Source organism: Glycine max, chromosome 19 (assembly GCF_000004515.6).
Source record: "Glycine max cultivar Williams 82 chromosome 19, Glycine_max_v4.0, whole genome shotgun sequence".
Lineage (NCBI taxonomy): Eukaryota > Viridiplantae > Streptophyta > Magnoliopsida > Fabales > Fabaceae > Glycine > Glycine max.
Window position 1 is genome coordinate 4,191,045 of NC_038255.2, and position 6,514 is coordinate 4,197,558.

At 33.8% G+C, this 6,514-nt stretch overlaps 1 long non-coding RNA gene across 1 annotated transcript; it reads right to left on the reverse strand.

Annotated features, from left to right (window-relative positions):
- Positions 1-4,296: 4,296 nt before the first annotated feature.
- LOC121174202 (uncharacterized) lies at positions 4,297-5,364 on the reverse strand. Its single transcript, XR_005890074.1, has 2 exons — positions 5,234-5,364; positions 4,297-5,075 (listed from the first exon to the last, which is right to left on the reverse strand). It is a non-coding gene; the product is annotated as an uncharacterized lncRNA (long non-coding RNA).
- Positions 5,365-6,514: the final 1,150 nt, after the last annotated feature.

The window sequence follows — 6,514 nt, forward strand, 5'->3', positions numbered from 1 at the left end:
AAGGTTTATGACTTAGGTTATGGGTTAGGGTTATGGGTAGGGTTTATGAGTTAGGGTATAAGGTTATGAGTTAGGTGTAGGGATATGAGTTAGGGTTAGGGTTATGGTTAAGTAATCATAATGACTATTTTTATGTCGCGCATCAAACTAAAATAATAAATAAAATCATAAAGAAAAATTAAAGTAGATAAATCAAAATAAGTAATTTTAGCTACTAATTTTAGCTTTCTCATCTTTTATTGATTTGAAGCTACTAATTTTAGGGGTAATGGTTGAGGTTAAGTGTTAGGGGTTAGGGTTGATGGTTAGTGGTTAGGGTTTAGGGGTAGTGGTTGAGGTTAAGTGTTAGTGGTTAGGGTTTAGGGGGAGGGGTTAGTGTTTAGGGGTAGTGGTTGAGGTTAATGGTTAGGGGTTAGGGTTAGTGGTTAGGGTTTAGGGGTAGTGGTTGAGGTTAAGGGTTAGGGGTTAGGGTTTAGGGGGAGGGGTTAGTGTTTAGGGGTAGTGGTTGAGGTTAAGGGTTAGGGGTTAGGGTTTAGGGGGAGGGGTTAGTGTTTAGGGGTAGTGGTTAAGGTTAAGGGTTAGGGGTTAGGGTTTATGGTTAGTGGTTAGGGTTTAGGTTTAGGGGTTGAGGGTCAAAATTAGTGGTTTAGGTTTAGGGTTTATGTTTATGGTTTTAACTAACGAATTCATTGAACCCCACAAATAAGTCATGTACAAAATGCAAAATGTTTTTAACTACTGAATTCATTGAACCCCAGAAATTCAATACATGAACAAAACGGAAACAAATACAAGTCACTCGACTAACATACATAAATCAAGGATTTGAACAACTCCCACGCTCAGATTGCATTGGACAGTGACGCCTGTTATGCCCTTCGGCTCCACATCTACTGCATTTTGTTCGGTGCTCAGATGGTTCGACCCAATCCATCTCATTTCTTATCCTTGTTGATTTGGCCGACCTTTTGCACGAATTGTAGTTGGGTCAGGGATAAGTGTCCATGCGTCATCAGAAGGAGGAATAGCCGCTTCATTCCAAGAGGCCACCATTGTGCGGAGTAAGCTTTAAGATGTGCTCGTTTGTATAAACAACATCTATATATTGGTAGTAGTTCATGCTCACGTAACCACAAGCTGCAATAATGTGTGAACATGGATAGTGAAGCGCAGAATACCTTCCGCATTGACAATGACGACCATTCAAGTTTACTGCCACTTTTGTCCGCCACGTTGCGTTATAGTGTTGAAGCTCTCCTCTACTTCAAACCTTGTGGAGTGGATATCATACACGCGAACGATGTGCGTACAAGCTTGTTCTTGATTTTTCCTCAGTTCTTTAACAAGCTTTGAACAATATATTTGGCCTTCATTTAACTGTCTTTGGGCTTGGTGGCCACGCTCAACAAAGTACTTTCGACACCTACTGTACGTTGATTTCACCAATGCTGTTATGGGAATGTTGCGACAATCCTTTTAATAACCGTTATTGATAAATCGTCTACGTAAGCATCGTCCATTTTCTTTGAGATGTGATCAATCCTGCATTGAGAGTCGAGTCCTTCGGTCTATCGTAAGCCATCGTCCATTTTCTTTGAGATGTGATCAATCCATGTTGCTATGGCTGGACTCAGTTCACGAAATTTTTCTAAATTTGATCAAAAATGTGCTGCAAGGAGTGTAGGCTGCATAAAATTAGTTATGAATAACAATTTAAAGTATAAATGAAAGTAAAATAAACGTGGCCATCAAATATGAAATTTTACCCAATTTCTTCAACATTTCTTTTTGTTTGGCATTATTGAATTTCGATTGAAGTTGCTTGCTATGTGTCGCACGCAGTAGACATGATAACCGTGGGGAGGTTGCCAACCAAGTGCTTCGTTAGCGACAGCGGACTTTATACTCGCGTGTCGATCAGATATCAGACAAATACCATTTTTATCTGTGACGTGTTCACGCAAGTGTGCCAAAAACCATGACCACGCTGTCAACGTCTCACCTTCGACCACGCGAATGCTAGAGGAAGGACACCACCATTTCCATCTTGGATGTGGCCATTAAGAGGGTCCACGGTATTTTCCGTACAAATGTGTGCGTCAACTTGTATGATTGGCTTACAGTACTTGAAAGCCTCTTTACATTGGCCAAAAGTCCAAAAACTCTATGAAACTGACGGTGTTCGCGACTAACCGTATTCCAACGATAAAATCGTCATGTAGTATTTGAAAATACGATCAGGAGAATGATTTTGCATGTGTGTTAGCCACGACGAAGTTTCGCATATGACTCATCCCAATCGCCATATTCAATTGCAATGGCTTTTTGTTTCGCAACCAAGCTTTTTTGTACGACACCTTGTACGCAAATTCACTGTTTATCCTCTCTTGAATCAAAGAAATTTTATTGATGGATCTTCTCTGATCATGCCTGTCAATAAATAACAAAATTAAATGACAATTAAGCAAAATAACATAATATGAACATAAAATACGTACCTACTACACAAGTGCAATTAAATCTGAATCAAGTTTCTCATGATCTTGGTCATGGTCATATTGAGACATGTGTGTGGTCCACCCCATTGTGTGACTTTCCATGAATCAGTTTTTTAGATAAAATTGACCCTCATATAGAAAGGGCAAGGACATCTGCATTTTATTCAAGCAACAAACGACATACTTGTCGATTTGCTTTCAACACTTTGAAACTTTGATGCACCTTCATAACATATTGTTTGACTGCATTTTTGACCGCATCTTTACTATCAAATTCCATGCCAACATATAATTCTTGCCAACATTAAAAGTCGATGGCATCTCCAAACCCAAATGTCCTCCTCATCAGGATGACTCCAGTTGATATTATTATAATGCAAAGCATCATTCCAAAATGGATTTTGATTCTTGTACACCTTATAGTTCAAAAAAAAATTCAAATCATACTTATTTAGCATTAAATACAATTGTCATAAATAATAAATGTATTGAGTAATTTTTTTTAAAAAATATACCTTCTGCTGGTGAACAATTCTTACTGGTTGAATCATGTCGGTGACTTCATCGTCTGTATCAGATATACCGTCAACACTGTCATCTTCGTCTAAAGACTCTTCAACGTATGAGTTAGACACAAGATAATCATCATCATCATCATCTTCGTCACATTTAAATTGCTCATATTTTTGGCGGTTGTGCTCATCATTAGATAAATAATTTCCACATGATGTAAGGAATTTGCAGAATGAAACATTGAACCACCAGCCACATCCTTTTCTATGTACAATTCTAAACTGACATTTGTTTTGTTGTTAAAACTTTCGAGCATCGTTTCAACGTCTTCGTCATCACAAATTTGCAAGCAATATATTTCCTGACACTAAAAATCTACAACTGATAGCAGAAATAATTTCATTATTTTCTAACTTTACCTTATCTCCAATTTTTTTTTCAAAGCATTGAAACTAATTCCACGTTTAATTTGAATCGCTTTTTTACTGCCTTCAAATATTACACCATCATTATCTTCATATACCCTTCCATTGAAATACAACACTGTTATAACGAATTCATGTGTACCTAAAAAACAATATTTTAATAATTAATCATAATAAATTTAAAATTAATCAAAAAATCTCTTTACTGCAACTTTAATTAACTTTAAATATTTTATGGTAAACACTTAAAAAAATAAACGATTCCTACGTACTAATTTTAAAGCCCAAATAATAAACCAACTCAAGTTAGTATTATTAGTATTATTATAAATAATTATTTCAAATAATAACTTCAACTTACGTACTACAAATAAATATAATGGAAAAAAATTAATTTTAAATACCGCTCAAGTTAATGCTCATAAAATAAATTTACTATAACTTTATATTAAAATAAATTTCCACACTAAAATACTTATTTCATTAATTATGATGTTACAAATTTTTTTACTTTCAATTTTTAACACTAACAAAGTATTAAACCAACCTAATCTAATTAAAAATATACTAAAATTTTCATATTTACCAATTTTTTGGGACTCAAATATTTTCTTTAGATAAATATCATCAAAAATATTTTCTATTTTACAAACACAAAGAAGCATATCAAATATAAGACTAATTTAATTAAAAAATTATTAAAAACAAAACATTCAAAATGCTCTAAAAAATTACTTAACAAATATTTTATAATAAAAATTATTTGACTCAAAATTGCTAACTTGATTCAGAAATTTATGCCTCAACAAATAAATTTCAAACCTTATACGCACAAATTTAAATCTCAAGAAAACTTACAATTTTTGAAAATTGAAATGTAACTTTCAAAGCACAGCACCAACACTAACAATTTGCAGTTTTGAATACACAACGAACTCACTTTGGGAAAAAACACCACCACTGAGTTTTCAAGACACAACTAAGCAGTTTTGAACACACACTGAGGGTTTAGCAGTTTTGAACACACACTGAGGGTTTTTTTTCCGAGTATATAAAGGCACTGAATCGCTATTTGGAATGGCTACTTGGCCTTAAACCGCCAATGGCAGTTGCAACTTGCCATGAAATCGCCAATGGCAGTTGCAACTTGCCTTTTGGCCTGCAAACACTGCGCATCACCTCTGCCACCTGCAAAAGCCTGTACCCTGGAACTCGCCAGTTTGATTGGCGGTTCCACCTTCCAGCTATATCGCCAATGGCAAGGGCGATTTGTTCCTGTGCATGTGCAACTCGCTGTTGTCAATGGCGAGTCCAGGCAGCAGTAGCAAACCCGCCAGTCCCACTGATGGTTTGCTTGCACCATGCATGCAACCACGTAGAAAAGTGCCCCCTTGAAAAAATAGTTTTAAAACCACCCCATTTGGAAAAAAAGTTTTTAAAACTATCCCAAATGGGGAAATTTGCCGCTCCAAACTTAGGTTTTATCACTTCCATCACCGCCAGCGTACCCAATGGTAAAATAAAGTAACGATTAATGTGCCTCCATAGTACACGCCACCTAGAGTAGAGCCCGTTAATAACATTCGTGCCCCACAGCAGTAGAAAGTACAAATTCCAACACCGTGTCTGTTAAGTGTTGCTTCAAATGTCACATCAAATTCAGTTGGAATCACATTTAATCAATCTCAGACCATATACTGTATTAATTTATCGAAGTGAGAAAAAGGACAGACTCTGAAACCCAACAGAAAAAAGCAGAGAGAGAAAACAATAAACTAAGAGAGTAATAACACTCACCTTTTCTTTTAAATAGAGTACACAAACAAACACTTCATTATTCCCATTGTGCTATCAGATATCTACACCAAAAAAATATAAATATAATAAGATTTATGATAAAATATAAAAAGATAAATAAAAAAATTAAAAGTGTTGATAATATATTTAAAATAAAAGAATATTGAATATTATTATTGTTATTTGAAATATCTCTTTAATATTTATTATTTTTTTTCTATCTCTTTCTTATTTCATAAAACACCTCATATGTTATCATATACTTAGATAAATAAGAAAAAATAAAAATAAAAGTAAGTATAATAGAATTTATAATATGATAAAAAAAATATAAAAAAATGGTGAAGAAGTATTTAAAATAAATGATGATTTGTGTATCATTTTTTATCCTAAATTTTATAATACCTATATTTTTCTTTATATTTCTTTTTCTCTAAGTATCAAATAAGGGTGTTAATGTAATATTTTTCTTTTAAATATTAAAGTTGTTATAATTCAATTGGATGATCAAAATAGAGGCTTAAAACCTTACCACGAAAGATACAGGCTTAAAAAGAACTAACTTTTGAATATAAATTAGTTTATGAGATTTTTCATAGTTATATTTTTAAGGCTAAAATGTATTTTTGATTCTTAATAAATATTTGATTTTTGTATTTATTTTTTGATAAATTTTTTATTTATATTGAGTTTTTAATAAAATAATAATTTGATCTTTGATCTTTGAATTTTTTTTTAATTCCTAATGAATTAACAAATTTTGTATTTATTCCTTGATTTTTTTTTGTTATTTTTCTTTTTCAAAATAACTAATAACAAATGAAAAAATTATTAGAAAAAATATATAATTCATTAATTTATCAGATATTTAAAAAAGTGTTCAGATGGTTCGACCCAATCCATCTCATTCCTTATCCTTGTTGATTTTGGCCTACCTTTCGCACGAATTGTAGTTGGGTCAGGGATAAGTGTCCATGCGTCATCAGAAGGAGGAATAGCTGCTTCATTCCCAAGAGGCCACCATTGTGCGGAGTAAGCTTTTAAGATGTGCTCATTTGTGTAAACAACATCTATATATTGGGTAGTAGTTCATGCTCACGTAACCACAAGCTGCAATAATGTGTGAACATGGATAGTGAAGCGCAGAATACCTTCCGCATTGACAATGACGACCATTCAAGTTTACTGCCACTTTTGTCCGCCACGTTGCGTTATAGTGTTGAAGCTCTCCTCTACTTCAAACCTTGTGGAGTGGATATCATACACGCGAACGATGTGCGT